The sequence below is a fragment of the Gorilla gorilla genome, chromosome 4 (genome assembly GCF_029281585.2).
Source record: "Gorilla gorilla gorilla isolate KB3781 chromosome 4, NHGRI_mGorGor1-v2.1_pri, whole genome shotgun sequence".
NCBI classification, from domain to species: domain Eukaryota; kingdom Metazoa; phylum Chordata; class Mammalia; order Primates; family Hominidae; genus Gorilla; species Gorilla gorilla.
The window spans coordinates 94,370,470-94,395,796 of NC_073228.2; the positions used below are offsets into that span (position 1 = coordinate 94,370,470).

General features: G+C 38.2%; 1 long non-coding RNA gene across 1 annotated transcript in view; it reads right to left on the minus strand.

Moving 5' to 3' along the window:
• The window catches only part of LOC134758459 (uncharacterized), a 138,974-nt gene that overhangs the window by 85,925 nt on the left and 27,722 nt on the right, over positions 1 to 25,327 (minus strand). The window contains exons 2-3 of the long non-coding RNA XR_010133668.1: positions 24,662 to 24,713; positions 23,539 to 23,579 (exon numbers count right to left, since the gene is read on the minus strand). This is a non-coding gene — a long non-coding RNA (uncharacterized lncRNA). The remainder of the gene's footprint in view (positions 1 to 23,538; positions 23,580 to 24,661; positions 24,714 to 25,327) is intronic.

Here is a 25,327-nt window from a genome sequence, read left to right on the forward strand (position 1 = left end):
AGACCAAGGGAACAGAACAGAGCCCTCAGAAATACTACCACACATCTACAACCATCTGATCTTTGACAAACCTGGCAAAAACAAGAAAGGGGGGAAGGATTCCCTATTTAATAAATGGTGCTGGGAAAACTGGCTAGCCATATGTAGAAAGCTGAAACTGGATCCCTTCCTTACACCTTATATAAAAAGTAATTCAAGATGGATTAAAGAGTTAAATGTTAGATCTAAAACCATAAAATCCCTAGAAGAAACCCTAGGCAATACCATTCAGGACATAGGCATGGGCAAGGACTTCATGACTAAAACACCAAAAGCAATGGCAACAAAAGCCAAAATTGACAAAGGGGATCTAATTAAACTAAAGAGCTTCTGCACAGCAAAAGAAACTACCATCAGAATGAACAGGCAACCTACAGAATGGGAGAAAATTTTTACAATCTACCCATCTGACAAAGGGCTAATATCCAGAATCTACAAATAACTTAAACAAATTTACAAGAAAAAAACAACCCCATCAAAAAGTGGGCAAAGGATATGAACAGACACTTCTCAAAAGAAGACATTTATGCAGCCAACAGACACATGAAAAAATGCTCATCATCACTGGCCACCAGAGAAATGCAAATCAAAACCACAATGAGATACTATCTCACACCAGTTAGAATGGCGATCATTAAAAAGTCAGGAAACAACGGGTGGTGGTGAGGATGTGGAGAAATAAGAACACTTTTACACTGTTGGTGGGACTGTAAACTAGTTCAACCATTGTGGAAGACAGTGTGGTGATTCCTCAAGGATCTAGAACTAGAAATGCCATTTGACCCAGCCATCCGATTACTGGGTATATACCTAAAAGATTATAAATCATGCTGCTATAAAGACACATGTGCACGTATGTTTATTGCAGCACTATTCACAATAGCAAACACCTGGAACCAACCCAAATGTCCATCAATGATAGACTGGATTAAGAAAATGTGGCACATATACACCATGGAATACTATGCAGCCATAAAAAAGGATGAGTTCATATCCTTTGTAGGGACATGGATATGTCCCAACATTCTGAGGAAACTATCGCAAGGACAGAAAAACAAACACCGCATGTTCTCACTCATAGGTGGGAACTGAACAATGGGAACACTTGGGCACAGGATAGGGAACATCATACACTGGGGACTGTCTTGGGGTGGGAGGAGGGAGGAGGGATAGCATTAGGGGATATACCTAATGTAAATGACGAGTTAATAGGGGCAGCACACCATCATGGCACATGTATACATATGTAACAAACCTGCACGTTGTGCACATGTACCCTAGAACTTAAAGTATAATAAAAAAAATTAATAAAAAATTAAAAGTTCAGTGTCAGGCCAAGTGCGGTGGCTCACGCCTGTAATCCCCTGCACTTTTGGAAGGCGAGGCATGTGGATCACTTGAGGTAGGGAGTTCAAGACCAGCCTGGCCAACATAATGAAACCCCATCTAAAAAAAAAAAAAAATTCAGCTCAAGAATCACTCTTGGCTTTCTCACTCTTTTCATCTGTCTCTTTTTACCTAGGTAATTTTGTTCAGTTATATTTCTCACCTACACCCATTTTGAGTCAGAATGAGTGAAAAGAAGATGCTGTTTTCTCTGTTTCCAATTTCGGATAAATTGCTAGTCTCATTGCAAGTAGTAATCTTTACTCATCCAGTTGTCTTTCACAAATAGAGCAAAGCAGAATCTGCTTCTAACTTAAACAAAAAGCAGAAATCATAATGTCAAATTATAATTGGCATATCCCAGACATAATCAATATTGCCTTTTGCAAGTTCCTCCCACAGCTAAAGCAAACCCTGGTTAGTGCTGGCCAAATCTTGACTAATTTGGCTTCAAGTTATTACCATACTTAATATCTCTGAATCAACACTGATGACTAAGATAAAGTGAACTACAAGAAATGATCAGTCTTCAATGTGAAAACTTTTTCACTTTGTGCCAACTATTACTGGTGCACCTGTTTTATGTTCAGAGTGGGAAGAGAATCAAAAAAGACGTGGCCAATTTTGAAAAAGACGCAATGTTTTCAATGTCTCAAAATAGCTCACATAGATAGCATTGCTTCCACTGCTTATTCAAACTACAAGGCTGATTAAGCCTATGTATAATGCAGGCATGCAAATCAAAAAATTACCTACATTGCTCCCACCTTACTCTCTCAGGTTCCAGTTTCCTGTATAAGAATTGGTACTGCATCAAGTAGAGGCAGAAAGACATCAGCAGTTCAGGGGAATTTTTATGAGATGTACAAAAAGAAGTAATGTGAGAGGGCTTTAAGAATTTCTGATACTGCATTTGCAAGGGGCTCTAGAAATAATCTAGTCCGGCCCCTGTTTTTCAGATGGAGACCTCCACTATTAATTCAAGTAGATTGCACTGGATAAGCCAACATCATAGTACAATAAAGCCTCTGTCAACTGAATTACAGGAAATTAAGAAGAAATAAACTTTATATTAACTAGAGTCAGATGGTTCCAAAATTGTGGTCCTAGAGCCATAACAGGGCTCAGAAATTGGTGATAAGAAGGCATTTTAAAGGATTATCGATGTTAATAAACCAATATCACTTGCCTGAGGAGCCCACACTGGGAAAGTGGAAATACGGAAAGGCATGTTCTAGATTCATTCTTTCTACCAATTTTGTGAAAGCCACTGACTCTCCTAGGGCTCAGGACAAAACATAGGCTTAGGTACGTGGGTGAAAACAGAAACTCTCATCTGGGCAGATCACGAATAGATTATGAGTGACTATGAGTTACGAGAGTCTGGCCAAGGATCAACCATTAAGGGATGGGCATGCTGCAATGACACCAAGGATGATTCAAAACTGAGGAGAAATCCTCCAGGGGAAAAATATTCAGGGTTTTAATATATCCAAGAAATATAAGATGGAAAGTGACTAGAAATCCAGAAGGTAAGGATGCATATCCAAAGAATATTCTAAACATTATCTAACAGAATAGTGGAGAATTTAATGATGTGACAATTCTTTGGAGGGTGAATGTACTTTACATTATACGGGTATTATTCTGTTGACTGAAATAGTCATTTCACTTAATCTTCCAAGGGTAACATTTTAAAATTGATACAATACCATTTTAAATAATATACCAACATTTTCTAAAACTATTAGGTCACTGTTTTTGGCAATTGATTAATAAGCTCAATTTCAAATCAACTCATTGCAGTTTAACGCAAAAACAATTTTTAACTATTTGGTACAGGGCAATCAGAATACAATGGTGAACAGAACACAGGACCTGTTTTCATAGAATTTATAGTATGACAGTGAAAACATCTACTGAGCATCTAAAAACATAGTGAACACTAGGAAATGAATGCTATGAAAATCTCCTACAAGGGAAATTCAATCTAGTCTATGAAATCAGGAAATGTTTCCTTGGTAAATTATATATCAACTATGATTTGAAGAGTTATTGTAAGTTAGCCAGGTAGAAATTTGCAAATGTGGGTAGTATTTTCGGCTATCACCCTGCCTTCTGGTCAACTGGCAATCACAGGAATGAATTCATCAACCAACTCACTGGATTGTGGAAAATAACCTATCATTTTTGTTTAAGCCATTCAGTTTTGGGATATTTCATTATATAGCTTTCTCATGGCCTAGGCAAGGTACTGATAAGCTGAAAATGCTACTCTGATCAACCTGAGACACTACTGATGTTAAAGCCTGATTTTTTAATGCTTTCATAGACTAAAAACTATGAGTACCCAATACTGAATCAGGCACTTAATTATTTTGTTGCCACAATGATGAAGGGTATTTATTATGAGCATTTAGTGGATGGGACCCAGAAATGCTAGACACCTTGCACCACTACAAATTATTCAGTATTCCTCTTGACTTGAGAATATCATGCTAGACGTTCATTAGATAATGAACTAGAGACTACAATTTAAGTCTTTTTTACATATAAACACAAAGTATGCTTTATGCAGTTTTGATATCCATAATATTCCAGGAATGCAATTACTGTGGAAAAGGACAGAAAATTGTATTCTATTTTGTTTGGAAGTTTACCCAAAGTTGTTCATTATTCTGGAAAACCACATCCCTGACAGCAACACCAGTTATGGTACTTGAGCTCTGGCATAAAACACCTGTATCAGTTTGCAGTTGTGCCATCAAATCCATAGGAATTCTTCAAATAGGGACATGCATCTGACTGTCTCACTATGTGTGAAACAATGTTTGCCAGAACATTCACATATGGAAATACATATCATTTTAATATTAATCTTTTCATTTAGTTTTCCTTCATATAACAGTGGTAGCATTATTGATTTTATGTTGTCTGTGGAGTTTATTTCAGGAAAGTGGAGGTAATGTTACCAAATATATATTGGAAAAAGAAAATTTTGGCCGGGCACGGTGGCTCACACCTGTAATCCAGCACTTTGGGAGGCCAAGGCGGGTGGATCACGAGGTCAGGAGATCGAGACCATCCTTGCTAACATGGTGAAACCCCGTCTCTACTAAAAATACAAAAAATTAGCCAGGCGTTGTGGTAGGCGCCTTCAGTCCCAGCTACTAGGGAGGCTGAGGCAGGAAAATGGCTTGAACCTGGGAGGCAGAGCTTGCAGTGAGCTGAGATCGGGCCACTGCACTCCAGCCTGGGAGACAGTGCAAGACTCTGTCTCAAAAAAAAAGAAAAAAGAAAAAAAAAAGAAAATTTTGGCTCTGAGAAGATTGAGCCATAGCTCTGAAGGAAAAAATATATACACATTATAGGCTATCAAATTCTTATGAACATTTTAAAGTGTTGGCATTTTTTAAAAAAGGTATTATTTTTGCATCCAATTGATTGCTTACCCATTCTTAGACAATTCCATTTGGTTTGAGATATGGGTTAAAATGTGCGATGTTGCTTGAGGTGATGAAGATGGCCGAATAGGAACAGCTCCGGTCTACAGCTCCCAGCGTGAGCGACGCAGAAGACGGGTGATTTCTGCATTTCCATCTGAGGTACCGGGTTCATCTCACTAGGGAGTGCCAGACAGTGGGCGCAGGTCAGTGGGTGCGCCCACCGTGCACGAGCCAAAGCAGGGCGAGGCATGGCCTCACTTGGGAAGCGCAAGGGGTCAGGGAGTTCCCTTTCTGAGTCAAAGAAAGGGGTGACGGACGGCACCTGGAAAATCGGGTCACTCCCACCCAAATACTGCGCTTTTCCGACGGGCTTAAAAAGCGGCGCACCACGAGATTATATCCTGCACCTGGCTAGGAGGGTCCTACACCCACGGAGCCTCACTGATTGTTAGCACAGCAGTCTGAGATCAAACTGCAAGGCGGCAGCCAGGCTGGGGGAGGGGCGCCCGCCATTGCCCAGGCTTGATTAGGTAAACAAACCAGCTGGGAAGCTCGAACTGGGTGGAGCCCACCACAGCTCAAGGAGGCCTGCCTGCCTCTGTAGGCTCCACCTCTGGGGGCAGGGCACAGACAAACAAAAAGACAGCAGTAACCTCTGCAGACTTAAATGTCCCTGTCTGACAGCTTTGAAGAGAGCAGGGGTTCTCCCAGCACGCAGCTGGAGATCTGAGAACCGGCAGACTGCCTCCTCAAGTGGGTCCCTGACCCCTGACCCCCGAGCAGCCTAACTGGGAGGCACCCTCCAGCAGGGGCACACTGACACCTCACACGGCAGGGTATTCCAACAGACCTGCAGCTGAGGGTCCTCTCTGTTAGAAGGAAAACTAACACAGAAAGGACATCCACACCAAAAACCCATCTGTACATCACCATCATCAAAGACCAAAAGTAGATAAAACCACAAAGATGGGGAAAAAACAGAACAGAAAAACTGGAAACTCTAAAAATCAGAGCACCTCTCCTCCTCCAAAGGAACGCAGTTCCTCACCAGCAACGGAACAAAGCTGGATGGAGAATGACTTTGACGAGCTGAGAGAAGAAGGCTTCAGATGATCAAATTACTCTGAGCTACGGGAGGACATTCAAAGCAAAGGCAAAGAAGTTGAAAACTTTGAAAAAAATTTAGAAGAATGTATAACTAGAATAACCAATACAGAGAAGTGCTTAAAGGAGCTGATGGAGCTGAAAACCAAGGCTCAAGAACTACGTGAAGAATGCAGAAGCCTCAGGAGCCGATGCGATCAACTGGAAGAAAGGGTATCAGCAATGGAAGATGAAATGAATGAAATGAAGCCAGAAGGGAAGTTTAGAGAAAAAAGAATAAAAAGAAATGAGCAAAGCCTCCAAGAAATATGGGACTATGTGAAAAGACCAAATCTACATCTGATTGGTGTACCTGAAAGTGATGGGGAGAATGGAACCAAGTTGGAAAACACTCTGCAGGATATTATCCAGGAGAACTTCCCCAATCTAGCAAGGCAGGCCAACGTTCAGATTCAGGAAATACAGAGAATGCCACAAAGATACTCCTCGAGAAGAGCAACTCCAAGACACATAATTGTCAGATTCACCAAAGTTGAAATGAAGGAAAAAATGTTAAGGGCAGCCAGAGAGAAAGGTCGGGTTACCCTCAAAGGGAAGCCCATCAGACTAACAGCGGATCTCTCGGCAGAAACCCTACAAGCCAGAAGAGAGTGGGGGCCAATATTCAACACTCTTAAAGAAAAGAATTTTCAACCCAGAATTTCATATCCAGCCAAACTAAGCTTCATAAGTGAAGGAGAAATAAAATACCTTACAGACAAGCAAATGCTGAGAGATTTTGTCACCACCAGGCCTGCCCTAAAAGGGCTCCTGAAGGAAGCGCTAAACATGGAAAGGAAAAACCGGTACCAGCCGCTGCAAAATCATGCCAAAATGTAAAGACCATCAAGACTAGGAAGAAACTGCATCAGCTGATGAGCAAAATAACCAGCTAACATCATAATGACAGGATCAGATTCACACATAACGATATTAACTTTAAGTGTAAATGGACTAAATGCTCCAATTAAAAGACACAGACTGGCAAATTGGATAAACAGTCAAGACCCATCAGTGTGCTGTATTCAGGAAACCCATCTCATGTGCAGAGACACCCATAGGCTCAAAATAAAAGGATGGAGGAAGATCTACCAAGCCAATGGAAAACAAAAAAAGGCAGGGGTTGCAATCCTAGTCTCTGATAAAACAGACTTTAAACCAACAAAGATCAAAAGAGACAAAGAAGGCCATTACATAATGGTAAAGGGATCAATTCAACAACAAGAGCTAACTATTCTAAATATATATGCACCCAATACAGGAGCACCCAGATTCATATAGCAAGTCCTGAGTGACCTACAAAGAGACTTAGACTCCCACACATTAATAATGGGAGACTTTAACACCCCACTGTCAACATTAGACAGATCCACGAGACAGAAAGTCAACAAGGATACCCAGGAATTGAACTCAGCTCTGCACCAAGCGGACCTAATAGACATCTACGGAACTCTCCACCCCAAATCAACAGAATATACATTTTTTTCAGCACCACACCACACCGATTCCAAAATTGACCACTTACTTGGAAGTAAAGCTCTCCTCAGCAAATGTAAAAGAACAGACATTATAACAAACTATCTCTCAGACCACAGTGCAATCAAACTAGAAGTCAGGATTAAGAATCTCACTCAAAACCGCTCAGCTACATGGAAACTGAACAACCTGCTCCTGAATGACTACTGGGTACATAACGAAATGAAGGCAGAAATAAAGATGTTCTTTGAAACCAACGAGAACAAAGACACAACATACCAGAATCTCTGGGACGCATTCAAAGCAGTGTGTAGAGGGAAATTTATAGCACTAAATGCCCACAAGAGAAAGCAGGAAAGATCCAAAATTGACACCCTAACATCACAATTAAAAGAACTAGAAAAGCAAGAGCAAACACATTCAAAAGCTAGCAGAAGGCAAGAAATAACTAAAATCAGAGCAGAACTGAAGGAAATAGAGACACAAAAAAACCCTTCAAAAAATTAATGAATCCAGGAGCTGGTTTTTTGAAAGGATCAACAAAACTGATAGACCGCTAGCAAGACTAATAAAGAAAAAAAGAGAGAAGAATCAAATAGATGCAATAAAAAATGATAAAGGGGATATCACCACCTATCCCACAGAAATACAAACTACCATTAGAGAATACTACAAACACCTCTACGCAAATAAACTAGAAAATCTAGAAGAAATGGATAAATTCCTCGACACATACACTCTCCCAAGACTAAACCAGGAAGAAGTTGAATCTCTGAATAGACCAATAACAGGATCTGAAATTGTGGCAATAATCAATAGCTTACCAACCAAAAAGAGTCCAGGACCAGATGGATTCACAGCCGAATTCTACCAGAGGTACAAGGAGGAACTGGTACCATTCCTTCTGAAACTATTCCAATCAATAGAAAAAGAGGGAATCCTCCCTACCTCATTTTATGAGGCCAGCATCATTCTGATACCAAAGCCGGGCAGAGACACAACAAAAAAAGAGAATTTTAGACCAATATCCTTGATGAACATTGATGCAAAAATCCTCAATAAAATACTGGCAAAACGAATCCAGCAGCACATCAAAAAGCTTATCCACCATGATCAGGTGGGCTTCATCCCTGGGATGCAAGGCTGGTTCAATATATGCAAATCAATAAATGTAATCCAGCATATAAACGGAGCCAAAGACAAAAAACACATGATTATCTCAATAGATGCAGGAAAAGCCTTTGACAAAATTCAACAACCCTTCATGCTAAAAACTCTCAATAAATTAGGTATTGATGGGACACATTTCAAAATAATAAGAGCTATCTATGACAAACCCACAGCCAATATCATACTGAATGGGCAAAAACTGGAAGCATTCCCTTTGAAAACTGGCACAGGACAGGGATGCCCTCTCTCACCACTCCTATTCAACATAGTGTTGGAAGTTCTGGTCAGGGCAATTAGGCAGGAGAAGGCAATAAAGGGTATTCAATTAGAAAAAGAGGAAGTCAAATTGTCCCTGTTTGCAGAGGACATGATTGTATATCTAGAAAACCCCATTGTCTCAGCCCAAAATCTCCTTAAGCTGATAAGGAACTTCAGCAAAGTCTCAGGATACAAAATCAATGTACAAAAATCACAAGCATTCTTATACACCAACAACAGACAAACAGAGAGCCAAATCATGAGTGAACTCCCATTCACAATTGCTTCAAAGAGAATAAAATACCTAGGAATCCAACTTACAAGGGACGTGAAGGACCTCTTCAAGGACAACTACAAACCACTGCTCAAGGAAATAAAAGAGGATACAAACAAATGGAAGAACATTCCATGCTCATGGGTAGGAAGAATCAATATCGTGAAAATGGCCATACTGCCCAAGGTAATTTATAGATTCAATGCCATCCCCATCAAGCTACCAATGACTTTCTTCACAGAATTGGAAAAAACTACTTTAAAGTTCATATGGAACCAAAAAAGAGCCCGCATCGCCAAGGCAATCCTAAGCCAAAAGAACAAACCTGGAGGCATCACACTACCTGACTTCAAACTATACTACAAGGCTACAGTCACCAAAACAGCATGGTACTGGTACCAAAACAGAGATATAGATCAATGGAACAGAACAGAGCCCTCAGAAATAATGCCGCATATCTACAACTATCTGATCTTTGACAAACCTGAGAAAAACAAGCAATGGGGAAAGGATTCCCTATTCAATAAATGGTGCTGGGAAAAGTGGCTAGCCATATGTAGAAAACGGAAACTGGATCCCTTCCTTACACCTTATACAAAAATCAATTCAAGATGGATTAAAGACTTAAACATTAGACCTAAAACCATAAAAACCCTAGAAGAAAACCTAGGCATTACCATTCAGGACATAGGCATGGGCAAGGACTTCATGTCTAAAACACCAAAAGCAATGGCAACAAAAGCCAGAACTGACAAATGGGATCTAATTAAACTAAACAGCTTCTGCACAGCAAAAGAAACTACCATCAGAGTGAACAGGCAACCTACAGAATGGGAGACAATTTTTGCAATCTACTCATCTGACAAAGGGCTAATATCCAGAATCTACAATGAACTCAAACAAATTTAGAAGAAAAAAACAAACAATCCCATCAAAAAGTGGGCAAAGGATATGAACAGATACTTCTCAAAAGAAGACATTTATGCAGCCAAAAAACACATGAAAAAATGCTCATCATCACTGGCCATCAGAGAAATGCAAATCAAAACCACAATGAGATACCATCTCACACCAGTTAGAATGACGATCATTAAAAAGTCAGGAAACAACAGGTGCTGGAGAGGATGTGGAGAAATAGGAACACTTTTACACTGTTGGTGGGACTGTAAACTAGTTCAACCATTGTGGAAGTCAGTGTGGCGATTCCTCAGGGATCTAGAACTGGAAATACCATTTGACCCAGCCATCCCATTACTGGGTATATACCCAAAGGATTATAAATCATGCTGCTATAAAGACACATGCACACATATGTTTATTGCGGCATTATTCATAATAGCAAAGACTTGGAACCAACCCAAATGTCCAACAATGATAGACTGGATTAAGAAAATGTGGCACATATACACCATGGAATACTATGCAGCCATAAAAAATGATGAGTTCATGTCCTTTGTAGGGACATGGATGAAATTGGAAATCATCATTCTCAGTAAACTATCGCAAGAACAAAAAACCAAACACCACATATTCTTACTCATAGGTGGGAATTGAACAATGAGATCACATGGACACAGGAAGGGGAATATCACACTCTGAAGACTGTTTTGGGGTGGGGGGAGGGGGGAGGGATAGCACTGGAAGATATACCTAATGCTAGATGACGAGTTAGTGGGTGCAGCGCACCAGCATGGTACATGTATACATATGTAACTAACCTGCACAATGTGCACATGTACCTTAAAACTTAAAGTATAATAAAAAAAAAGTGTGATGTTTATGGCCAATATAAATGCATGTGCATGTCTTATAGGTTGGGTAAGTTCCTCAATAGTTCATCCCTTTTTTCCCCCTCCCCAAGGCAAGAATCATTTGTACTAGTGCTCTTTGGGCACTAGCGAAGTCCAGTCTTTTTCAACCAATTGTTCTATAGAACATCAAAATTGTCTTTTTTGAAAAACTCAAGTATGAATCAGTAGCAGAACTCTACTCTGCCCACACAGTTCTCTGAATTAATTTTTCTTGTTTTTCCTCATGTTTTCCATCTTTACTCACTGTTTTAGCTGCTGATTATCCCTCTAAAATTCCAAGTGATATATTTCTTCTATCTTGAATTTTCCACTTTTATATTTCTATTCTGCCTTCAACACTGCCACCTGAGTCTTCCAACCTTCTTTCTTGGTCACTAAATCTCAACTCAAGGAGCCTCTAAATCATTCACCTATTTCCTGATTTTTTGCCTCTTCCTACAAAAACACCTGTAAATATCAGCCCACATAAATTTCTGTTGAATTTTATTGTGTCAGATGCTTCCAGGAAAAAAAATATGCTTTTGTATAATCTTGAATTTTTGTGTGATTTGGCAAAGTTTTTACCTTCTTTTTGGCTTATTATACTAATATGTATATTGAGGTTAATTAAAAAATTAACTTCACAGAGTTGTGAGCATGAAATGAACTAACATAGGTTAAGCACTTAAAAGAGTGTTCATACACAGTAAGCACTATGTATTATTACCATTACACACAATTTTAGAAGTTATATTTTACTATATTTTAGTTCAATGTTTAAGTGCAATAATTTTAACTATACTTAGCAAAACACACTAATTCCCACTTAATTAGAAAATGTGCTGATTATACAAATATAAATATACACTATAAAATTCTAGAGAGCCCCAGGAGACACAAAGAATCTGGCCTATTTCCAAATGGAATCTGCTTCAACACAGCAGCCTTGCTGAGGCAGTCAAACGCAGTCACTAAGTATTAGACTAAGTAGACTCTGTGCTGGCTCCATTGACATTCACTGGAGTTTTGGCCCAACTAAGGTAGCGTGAACCCTCCAATTTGGCAGCATCATCTGAAGTTCACTCCAGACTACAGGATGTGAAAAGCCATTGACTGTGCTTTCTAGAAATTTCAATATCATGGGAAAATAATTTATTATCTAGGGAGTTATTCCATGCATGCCATATTATTGTCGACTTTAAAGTCCACAGAAGGTAAGAAATCACTTTAAGGTCTTACCTGCATTAAAATTAACCAGGATGCTTCACTTTTTTCTCTATCTCTCAAAGCTGTGTTTTAAATAGACAAGGGGGTGGTGAGGATACAGAAAATAAACTGAATTTATTTACTGTTCACAATAAACTGAACAGTCATGAACCTCGTTTTACTAAAGCCACTGGCAAACTTCCTTAGTAATTGCCCACCCAACATCTCTTTCTTGACTGATAAGCTTATCCACTTTTGCAAATGTCCTAAATAGAATTCTCACTGTATGGCTGAGGTCCCTACATCATGTACAACACTTCATTCTGAGATTCTCAGAAAAGGAGCAGGTATGTCCCAAGCCCAGTTAAGACTGGCTGTGAATGTGGACACAGAGTGTGGAATGAAAAATACTGAAGACTCAGAGGGGTGAGGGGGGAAGGAGAATGTGGTGATGAGAAATTGCTTAATGTGTACAATGTACATTATTTGGGTGATGGATACACAAAAAGCTCAAACTTCACCACTACACAATATATTCATGGAGCAAATTTGCATTTATACCCCTTACATTTATATAAATTCATATTTCCTTCTTATACCTTATATATATATAATACATATTATATGTGTTATATAAATATATATAATATATATATATATGGTATAAGAAGGAAATATGAACTCTGCAAAAGCAACAAGACATACATCACCAGAAGAGAGATGGTTTAAGGAGGTGCTGTATCTCATGTTCCCAGTATGGGCACTGGGAGAAGCTCGGCCTTCAGCAGGGGCAGCGGATGAGAGGTATGGATTATTAACAACAGTAGAGTGACTAAGAAAGAGGTATTGGGAGCCACACAACAGTCATGGCTTTGGATAGCTGTCAGATAGAAGAAAGATGGTTTCTTGAGCTTTTGGAAAGGAAAGTTAGGCTTAAGCGGTGGAACAAAAAAGCATAAGGATTTAAAACACAATGAAGAAAAAATCTGTTCTTACATCCACCCTTCCTTTTTCTGTCGTCTCTTCTCTCTCAAGGCCTATTCTTACCCCTTACTCCAGTAAGTCTTCTTGCTTTCTTACTATATCTCTTTTCCCTCAATGTCTCAATGTTTCTTATTTCTTCACTGGACGTGATATACAATTGTATTTTTGTATGATTTATGACGTTTATATGTATGTTTCTCAGAAAATACATTAAGCTGCTTGAGGGGGTTTTTTTGGGGGGGGAGTTAAGTCTTTTCTTTCTCTCTTTTTTTTTTCTTGGCTGATGATTATTGGTTCCCCATAGGAAAAAAAAAAAGTTACCCACCACTCTGAGTAGTTGCTTTGCTAAAGCAGTAAATTGTATGACATAATCACCAATGTTTTAAAAGGACATGCAATTTATCTGAAGAAGTTAGTTGATTGAAGATGTGAATTAATGTACAGAAAATTAGTCTTTTGGATGGTTCACTCAATCAGAGAGAGTTACAAAGTTATAGAGGCAAAATGATTTCATTGACAAGTCAAAGATATTATCTCCATTTCTTCTAACTGGTTATTTTTTAAGAGAAAAAAACTGATTTTGATCACATACGTATGTATGGGAGTTCACAAAAAAATGTAACTCAAAGGAGCAGTTAGAATTGGAACTTAAATACTATCTTATTAGATGAAGAAGAAGAGGGAGAAGGGAATTATGGGAAAACAAATGACTCTTAGGAAATCTAAATAGAGACTAGATTGGAAGATATGATAGTTTTTGTGATTGTGTCTCCTTGGGTGTAGTTTGGAGACATTGTCTTTGGTAATCAGAGTCAATCTTCCTCAGTTGTTCCAGGGGTGAGGATTTATGACAATTGAGTTATTTTGGGAGGCTCTACTTTTAGGCAGATAAAGAGATTTCAAGAACTCAAATGCCTTCAACTCAAAATAATTTTTATGCCTTGTTGTTGTAGTCTGGACCCCTTCTCTAGGGTATTCATAGTACTTGCCACTTCCTCCTTCCCAGGTCTAAGGAACATGATATTACCAATATAGTGGGCCAACATCATAATCTGCTCAATAATAGGATGATCAAGGACTCTTCAGACCATGACACAAAGCAGAAAAGGTAACTTAGTCCTTGAGTAAGACCTTGAATGTGAACCGCTGCCTGCGCCAAAGGAATACTCTGCTCCTTCTTCCGGATGAAAAGAATGCATTTGCCAAATAATAGCTACATAAAACTGCCAAAGGCTAAGTTGATCTCTTCTAGTAAAGATTCCATATCACCCACAGCAGTTGAGATGAGCGTTACCTCATGCTTAAGTGATGTTAGACCACTAACATTTGACACAATCCATCTGATTTTTGCAAAGACCTAACTGGTAAATTAAATGAGAATGTGATAGAGACCATCACCTTTAAGTCTCTGAGAGTGGCACACTCTTCACCATTCTGCCTAGGATGTGGTACTACTTCCGATTTACCATCTTGGCTGGGCTTGAGGCAGTTTTAAGGACTTTCAGTTGTCCTCTCTTACCATAATGGCTCTTTGTTCATCGTCTAGAGCCTAATGTGGGTTTCTGTCAGTTACCAAGAATATTCATCTTGACTGTAGGTCAGAAAAATGACCACAGACTGGGTTTGTGGACCCACTGCAACCAGTGTGAAACAATTTGGGCCAGGACTTCATTTATCACCCAGCATTTGTATACCTCCACTCTATCAGGAGAGCCATAACCGTGTCTGAGCTGCCCTGGTGTCGGCGTTGGCTCAGATCTTGTATTTAACAGCACTCAAAAGCTCTGGCGGGTCACCCTTTTCTCAGGGTTCAGTTGTTCTCACAAATTTTAGGGTTGGATTGGAGGAAATTACACTGATTATACTAAAGGAAGAAATATACTTTTCTCAGGACCCAGGATCCCCTTCAGTTGATGGGCTTCAGTATGAGACATGGCTCCGTTCTAGAAACTGGGTGAAGGGTTATTATTTTCCATTGATATTAGCTCTGTTCACCCAAGCTTAATTTAATTTTGTGTGTAAGTGAAGCTATACTATTATTGCCTGCCTATCTACCTCACTCCCAAGAACAACATGGTCTATTAGCCATACCCATAGACCCCATAGACTTGAACATGTCATAAGATAATATTGCAACAAATTTAGTTCAAAGGTCTCAATTGGCTTTTATTTGTGATTCTAGGATTCTATTTTATAGAATGAGGTGTTCTCATGAGCTGAAGAGAGGAAAGCTTGACTTCATAGGCAGAAAGGGGCTGAGAAAAGCAGAAATAAAGAATAAAAAGCAAATTGGTCAACATGAAGTTGCTTTCCTTCTAAAAATTAAAGCAGAGAGGGCTTCCTTATCATGCCTGCTAAAGCTGGCTTGTTACAGGGATTTGGCTATTGTTTCTCCTGATTTCTTGGAAGGCCAGATAGATGACTTAATTTTGACTTGATAACATAGAGTCTCAGCATTGGAAACTCTATGTTGGTTTGTTCTGTTGGGCCTAATGCAGGAGCTCAGTTCAGACTCATGACCTCTCATAAATTTTATTTAACAAACCTGAGCTAAAACCATAAAACCCCTAGATGAAAACATGTAAATAAATCTTTGTAACCTTGTGTTAGGCAATGGCTCATTAAAATGAAAAAACTTTGGATAAATTAAATGTAATGGAGTTTAATTGAGCAAAGAACAATTCACAAATAGAGCAGCCACCAGATTTGGAATAGGTTCACGGTGACACCAGGGCTGCCACATGGTCAGATAATATTTATAGACAGAAATGGGAAAGTGATATACAGAAAACAGAAGTGAAGTACAGAAACAACTGGATTGGTTACAACTCAGCATTTTCTTTATTTGACCTTGCTTTGAACAGTGGCTGCCTGTGATTGGCTGAGACTATGTGATTGTACAACAGTAAGTAAGTTACAGTCATTTACACATCCAGTTAGACTACAGTTTACTATGTATGCAGAAACCTTTAGGCTGAACTTAGAATAGGTATAGAGATAGTTTTATGTTAAACTTAATTTGACAATTATCCTGTTTGGGTCAACATCTCAATTTTGCAGGATTGACTAAAACGTTAGGCATTGACATCACTTTGTCACCTTTGTAAGTTGACTTATTTGGTCTCAAATCCCACTGGGAAATAGACAGAATTGTCAGTTTTGCAAGGTGGGAACAAGGAAACAGAACAATAGAAAAAAACTGATTGGTAACTTCAGGTTACTTTCTTGTAAGTGTTAGAACAGAGGAGACTTTCATATTATTATGGAGTCTCCTGCTTTTAGGAAGATCTACATGGTATTTTGAGATCTATATGCTTCCTTAAAGTTTCAGTTTGTTTACATTGCATTTAGCATGAGAGACTCCATTTTTGTTTGGTCTGGTCTACTGGGGCCTAGTGCAGGAGCTCAATCCAGAACAATGGCCTCCCATAATTTTGTTTAACAATTCCTGTCTTTTGGTCACGTTCTCACCTGAGAACGTGACCAAAACTTAAGGCTTTAGTGCTACTCTCAGTTACCATTTTGGGGAGCTGCCAGTCTCAATAAATCATTCACAGGCCACAGTGTCCTCATGGTCATGCATTTCTTTGAGTTTTTGTTATTCTGGTCAAAGAGAGACCATTTGACACTCTACGGATGGCTGCATGCAAACATTTAAAACATTTGAGAGAATATGGCACACCAGGGAGACTACTGTTATGACCACCAGGAGGATAATACCAAGACCAGCTGGTTATATTTTAAATAAATGTTTTCAAAAACATCTCTAATGTGCTTTTGTTATCCCCTATGCCTCACACCACTTCTTTAAAGACATTCATTAAATAATTAGAATGGTATTATTTCATATTTGTATAGAGTATTACAGTTTACAAGATATTTTCATATTATAACATCTTACAATCACCACAAGTCCATAAGGCATGTAGGGGAATTATTTTTTATATGAATATTATAGATTAGGAAATTCAGACTCAGAATATATGACATCCCAATCATTTATATAGTTATGACTGGCAGAGCTAATATTCAAGGCAGGATCTCCCAACTCCAAGTTTAATGTGTTCCTCCTACACCGCGGGACTTCTTTAGTTAGAACAACCCAACAAGGGGATTACAATTTGAACAAATGATTTACACCTATGCAAGAGATGAGGCCATGAGCTGAGAAAAAATGCAATATTTAGGTTGTATTCTTTGTTATTTAAAGTATAGGGGTCCAAAATAAGCAAGACAATTGCCCACTCTGCATTGTTTTGTTAAAAAGAAAAATCTAGAGTGTTACGTTCAGGTCGGTTCTCAATACCAATATTCAAGAGTTATGTCAACAGAATAAAAGCAGTGCTTCTACCAGAAGAGTAGAGAAAATATTAACGGTAAAGAGAAGTCAGGTAGATAAACCCTCCACTTCACACCACAGCATAACCAGATATATTAAGGGTAGCTGGCTGCAACCATACGATTTCAGTTTTTTAAAGCATGACCCTGTGTTAATAGCCTAGGTATCCTCAACTTTTCCAACCTTTTTGGGCTTCCCTCCCCTACATTTAATGATTTAAATTTTTAAAAATGATCTCATCTCACAAAATAGTGAATAGAAAATCCAATGTCAACCCCAACCCCAAACATCTTCAAGGATCTCTGTAGCATTATTGCTCTCTTGCTCACTCTCTTGACCCAATTGTAAAATGTGGCCCTCTTTTTCATCATTTCTCTCCAAAATATTGATCATAAAAAGCACTACTAGATAAAACGCAGTGTGTGGAATAGATTTTAACTGCAGGTTAAGTGGAATGTGTATGAAGGTAGAAGGGAATACACGGAAGCATCATGAAAAACAAAAAACTAAAAATGTAGTCCCAATATCCCTACTCCTTAACCGCTTTTGCCATTACCTTCACAGAGATTTCTTTTCCATAGGACATACTCTCTTTTCAGGCTCTGGCCTCTGGCCATCTCACTTCACCTCTTGCCTTCTGCTTTCTTTCTTCCCTATCACTTCTCTTTTACTCTCTCCCTCTTAGAAAGCTATTGAGAAAAAACACCTCACGCAGAGAACTCACCTTCCAGACCACATCCTGGGGCCTATCTTTTGACACTCAAATTGAACAATTGTTTGCTTCCCTAAGAAAATAAAATTATCTCCCAAAGAAGTGGGATGAAAACTTTTAGAATTACCTAATTTTCTCCCATCAAAGAAATCCTAATTTTTATCTTAGAAATTCCAGAATTTCTAGTAGAAATGTTATATTCTACTCTACAAAATACCCATCTTTGATGTAAAGTATTTTTTTAAGCAATGTATAATCAAGTAAAATTAATACTTTGAATACATTCACAGAGAAGAACTGAGACAAATAAATGGAAGTTATGGGATAGTAGTGATTTGCTCAAAAGAAGTTAAACTACTCACTGGAGCTATTTGAGGTCTCATGAGCTAGAGGTATCCAAAACTGGAAATAGTCAAAAAGATATAGACAATGACCCATGGGACAGAGTCCCATGATTCTCAGAGACAATCACCCATTCTGTAAAAAGCTAGACTCAACAATGTCTAAGGTCCCTTCCAACCCTCAGAGTCTGTTTTCCAAGTCTCAATCACTCAAGGCATGGGTCTTTGCACACTTGCAGTCCATCCTGTGGTTTACAGGATAACTTCATTGTTTGGCTCAAAGTCTTTTCTACATCCAATATTTATACTTCATATTCAAAGAATAACATCAAAGCACATTAAAAATTCCAATATAGAAACATTTAAGGAGCTGTTCACACCTCTCACCTGCTTTATTGATTTGTATTGCTGTGCATAAACAAGATACAGTTATATTAATTATTGATATATGGACTATTGATAAGAAAACATTTTCTTCTAAATATAATCTTTTCTAATTAGGTATGAGTTAAGAAGAGTTAAGGAGAAAAGAAAGACAACCTTCAAATATCAGCTGATTCACACACAAAAATAAATAATAAGCTCTGTGTAGAAATTGTATATTTGAGAATTCATGTTATAGAATCTTCAGTCTAGAGGAAAAATCATACACCTTAAAAAATGTTTTTCAAAAGTCTTCATGTTATTCAAAATTATATGGTGATTAGAGTATTGTCAGGTGAGACCAACAATTTAAATGAAATAGATACAGTTTTTGTTTCATGACCCTGAAAATTAAGTAGAAGTTATGAAATCAAGAATATTTCATATGCATGTCCTTGGCAATACAATGTGAAAGTGGTTGGGTATCCAAACTGCTTTGAATTTCAGATAGTTTTCTTATAACAAATTCAAGTTATCTTCAAGATTTTACAAGCCAACTTTTCTAGATATAGATTTATTTATTCAACCAGCCAACATTTACTAAGTATCTTCTAAGGACACAGAAAACTATTTCTACTAATACCATGAAAAGCAGCAAACAACATTTATTACACACTTACTATGCACCAGGCACAGTTATCCATTTTACTTGCATTATATTTTTGTAATCAATAATCTATCATAATAGACACAGAAACCAAAGCTGGCCTTGATCACCTATTTGATTAATAGATCTGCACAACTCCAATGCTCCATTCTTAACCATTATTCTATATCCCTGACCTACACAAAAAGGTGATCCAATAGAGACAACACAGTAAAATTCTTTGGTAGAGGCAAACATAGAATGCAAGAAAAAGCCCCTAACTCTACCTAGGAAGGTGGTAACTGAGTCAAGGACAGAGGTTATTTGAAGACTCATCAGGAAAGGTAATGTTTGATCTGAATCACAAGGAAAGACTTGGAGTTATCCAGAAGATTGAAGATAATGTGAAAAGTCCAGAGTCATGCAAGAGAAGAATATATATGAGAATCTGCATTTCAGGGTAGCTGAAATGGGAATCATGGGAGATTAAAATAAACAGGTAGGTGGGAGGCATCAGTCATTATTACAAACTTTGACTTGCCAATAAATTTGATTTATTTAAAGATAATAAAAATCACTGAAGAATCTTAAGCAGGGGAATGAAGTGATCAAATATATATATTTAAGAAAGATCATTTTACTTGTCTTCATTGGGCAATTGATATGGAGGAAAGAAGATGGACTCAAGACATAGGTGTAAGGGATCAGTCAGATGAGGAGAGGGAAACAGACAGAGGGACTGTAAGAATGTCCAGGTTTCTGGCCTAGACAACTGGGTTGATGGTAGTGCATTTACTGCAGTAATGAAGACAGTCGATGGAGCAACTACATGGTAAAATACATGTTCTGTTCTACTTTGGATTGTCGGGACCTAAATTGGAGATTTGAATCACTGTGAATTTCAAAGATCTAATCAAGATTCCTTAGCTTTTTACTCAGAGGCCAAGCTCAGAAATCAAAAGAGTAGAAGAGTAGAAACAACAGCATTTTGTGTCTACACTTTCATCCCTTTTAAACTTGGAGAACAAAGGGAAAGGGGAGGCAGAGAGACAAATACTCTGAGTTTACTCTTTCCTCTCTCTCTCTCTCTCTCTCTCTCTCTATTTATCTCTCTGCGTTTATTTGCTGCTAGCAAAGGAAGAGGTATCTTACAGGTGGTAAAAATGATCAGCGCTTGTGAAGACTCGAGTGGATACTAGGGACATGTGATCCAGAATTCCTAGGTGAAAGCAGTCTGTAATAATGTTGGGGGCTTGTTTAAAGAGTCTACTTACTCAAGTGAGTATAACTGCCATATTCAAAGATAGCCAGAGCTTTGGACTCTGAATCTACTACCTTGACAATTGGATCCTTCTTTGTACTACAGATAATTTTCCTGTGATTTCTGTCATCCCCAACTTACAAACATTTTTGCTAATGCCTTGTCTATCATCATCTTGTAGTTTGATGAGGTGTTTTTGGCCCATGTAAAGTATCTGACTAATGGAAACAGAGCTACTGCTAGCACATACATAGAAGATAATCTCTCCTTCAGGCATGCCTATTACACAACAGCAACTCTTTGGAGAGTGAGTTATTAAATGTCCTGCTTGGGGTAGACAAACTAGCAAAAGGTGCCTCCTTCCTAGGGACTGATATAATTGTATGCCAGTGTATATGTTCCAGTCTCCAGCCAGCCAGTCAAGCCAGCATAAGCATGCATGGGGGTCTTCCATACAACACCCTACTTTATAATCTTTATAAACAAAGGAAATTCAATATTCCACATCCCCAATGCCATTGCATTGCATGACTCCAGGAGACACCAAGTGCGTGGAAAGGTTGTGATGGTCCCCCTGGAGTTGTGCTACTTGGAAGCCCTCCAGATATTCTATCCCATCCAATTATTATATAATTTTGTGGGTAGTTACTGGGGTGGGAATTCTCTGACAAATGAGATTTTTTCCCAACCCTTCCCTACTACACATTGCTCAACAGGCCTCTGATCTAGTAATTTTAATTCTACCTCCAAATTCTATCTTGAATCTATGTCCTTCTCTCCATCTCCATCTTCTATTCTGAGGCTCTATCCTCTCTCACCTAGACCAGGGTTCTCATGTGTCCATTATGCTCTCATCTCCAGTACATTTCTCACAGTGAGCTAGAATGATATTATTTAAACAGACCTCTGGTTATTTCACCCCTTCTTAAAAACCATCGATGGATTTGCATTTCTCTTAAAGTAAAATCCTCAATCCTATGGCCAGCAAAGTCTCTGCATAGTCTTCTTCTGTGTTCCTCTCCAGCCTCATCTCCTATCACCCACTGTCTCACACTATCCTGCAGGCACATGTGCCTTCTTTCAGTTTATTTAGGCTGCCAGACTCTTTCCTGTCTCAGAATATTTGCATGTGCTATTGTCTTTGTCTGAAATTCTCTTCCTCCCAACGTTTCACCAGGTTACCCCTGCTCATTCTTTGGGTTCTAACATTATTGCTACTTCCCCAGAGGAGTTTCTTGATCTAAATCAAGTCCCAGAATGAGAAGTGGTAATCTCTCACCGTCTCCTGTGCTATGCTGAATACTAATCACAATGCATTATTTGTGTTATTTATTAACTGCCTCTCCCCAGGTTGTAAGCACCGCCAAGATGGGGGCTATGCCTGTTCTGTTGACCACTGGATCCTCTGTATCTAGCATGGTGACTGCTATATTTGATGGATAACAGCGTAGGCAACAGGTTGAGAGAGCTGGGCTGAAGACATATTTTTAGTTCTTAGCAAGTAACAGACAGATAAAATTGCTGGAAAACATTAATAGTAAAAAGAAAAGATGGCCAAAGACAGAATTCTAGAGAACTCCCTCTGGGTAGACAGCCTATGCCCAAGCAAGTCAATTCCCAGCTACCCAGATGAAAAATAAAAATCTACGTGAAGATAATAGTAGTATGGATGGCAGTGGCATTGAAGGTAGCAGGGATGTTGGCAACAGTAATAAAGAGGAATTTTTATTTTCTACTTACCATTTGCTGCACAATTTCACTAACTTATTTTGATGTCAAACTTTATCACAGCTGAGTTCTGCCTTCTAAGCATATAAACTATAGAATATAAAATTTGCCTCTTTGAAAACCATAGGCAGTTTGACAATATATTTGAATTCATTAACCTCTTAACTCTGGTACAAGTCCATATTCACAAGTATGACAATGATTAAGTTAATGAGTTAATCATTCCCTTCTAGTTACAGTCTTTCTTAATTAGTTGATTTAAATTGGGGAGTGGGAGGAGGAAGGAGAAGAATCTTCTGTGGAGTCTATTTTCATAGTGCCAGATAAGATTTCTAAAGGCTTTTTTTTTGAAAGATGCAGAAATGTAGACATCTTTTCAATACCGTTTATAATTTTTTAAGCTACCAAGTCCTACTAAGCCGATTATCATATTTTAGCAAAAGAAATTGCTTGGCAAGTACTTCCTAAGTGCCTGCCCTGCTGTGACCATACCCTTAATTTGGGCCCTACAGGGAACATGGGGAGGGGAGAGATGTGGCATGGGCTTTCCAGGATTGTGAATTTGAAGTTTGCTAGTCATCTAACCAAAAATTAAGGGTGATGGACCATATCTCCAAGATCAGTTGCATTCTCTTACAGGGTTTTAGTTCATATGCAACACTTCTAGGTTTAAAAAAAAAAGTGTCAAAATTTACTCAAATGTCCCCATATGAATTAGACCAGGCCCTATAAATGTTCTATCATTACATTATGCAGACATTATTGAAATAATATTCTTAGTATTTTAGTATTTTCCTTTCTCATTTATGATTTTAAAAGCTCTCTCAAGTAACCTTAAATAAATGCTAGATGATAATCTCAAATTTCCACACTTCAATAATTTCTCTGTCAGTGCACTCATAAGTGCAACGATTTTAAAATGTCTTTTCTTCTCATACAGTATGCATAATTGGAATGGTGCAAACTCATTCTGTACCTGTGGAACTCGAGAGGCTTTTTAATTTTACATCCCTGTGTCTGTAACAGAAAGAAGCAGAAAGGTGAGTGATTCGGTAAAAGAGAACTCAGTTAAACAACTTAGAAGATGATACCAGAGACTTATTGAGGCTCGTAAGAGAAGTGATTCAAATACTCGACTTCCCTCCTTCTTCTACGCCCTTCTGCTTCCTAAATTATTTCTCATTCACACACTCTCTCACCTCACCCCCATTGCCTCCCCCTTACCTATGTCTTCAAATCCTAAAATAAAAATCTTACTGGGGCCAGGCATGGTGGTTCATGCCTGTAATCCCAGCACTTTGGGCGGCCTAGGCAGGTGGATCACTTAAAGTCAGGAGCTCAAGACCAGCCTGGCCAATATGGTGAAACCCCATCTCTACTAAAAATACAAAAATTAGCCAGGCATGGTGGCGGGGACCTGTTATCCCACCTACTCGGGAGGCTGAGGCAGGAGAATCATTTGAACTCGGGAGGCGGAGGTTGCAGTGAGCCGAGATTGCACCACTGCACCCTAGCCTGGGTGATAGAGCAAGATTCTGTCTAAAAAAAAAAAAAAACTTACTGGGTTGAATTACTTTTTTTCTTTCCACAATTTTGTAATCAAACTCAAAACATATTTCAATTTAAACATTTTCAGGAATTTTTTAAATCTGTGCATTATGCTCCAGGGCCCCAAATTAGTCAAAATTGGAACTTCATGATGCTATCATTTGGAAGCATAGAAAAGAGAAATTTTACTTAGAAGTATTCTTAGATATTATCTAATTCTTTATGAATTTTTATAAATTATTTTCACCTTACAAATTAATATTAAGGCCTTATTGAGAGTGAATTTTCATAATTCTCTCCAGTGAGCTTAAGTTCATTGTAATAAAGAAAAAAAGTTTTGTAAGGGCAGGAATGTACTGAAAACTTCTTGAAAAAGGCCAGTAGTTCTAGGACTTCCACATGAGTCTACAAAAAGGTCTCATCATTTGGTTTCTACTTGGCCCAAACATTAGCCTTGGAAATGGAAATAGGATCTCAGGATAGCTCTTAAGTCCCTGATAGGACCAGGGAGAAGAAAAAAGAGAGTGGGGGAAAGGAACCTAGGCACTGACCTTGCAAATCATCCTGTCATTTACTTTCTGATTTAAATGTTTTTCACATATTCTGAAAAAGAAATATAAGAATTGTATATAAGAAATCAAGAATATAGTTCTGAAAGGTAAATACTATCTAGTGCTTTTCATTTTAATACAAAAAATTTTATAGTTTATACTTTTTATACTTATGTATTGTTATATTAATTGCTCATATTATTTCTGATCTTGTTTTTATACTTGACTGTAAGTGTCTTGAAGGCAGAGACCTTGGTGGAAGGCTTGTACATACTTCACAGGAATCACAGCGCACCAAGAACATATGTACTTTGATGTTAAGATAAAATAAAATCAATCGTTACTTAAATTTTTAGTGCCATAGAGGGAAATTAAATAATTCATATTGACTTGGGGGGATTAACTTTACCTATATTTCAGCGAATAATTTGAACATGTGTTGAGAATCTTCTTTGATAATTTTACTCAAGTGTTTCTTATTTATCTGTAATTTTAAAAACTAAAAATAACAGAGTATAATTCCAGTCTAACTTTGTGTATGTAGATGTATATATACACATGTATATACATACATACACATTATATGTATATATATGTGCATATATATGAGGGAATGTGTATATATGTATATATATGCGCATATATACATATATACACATTCCATCA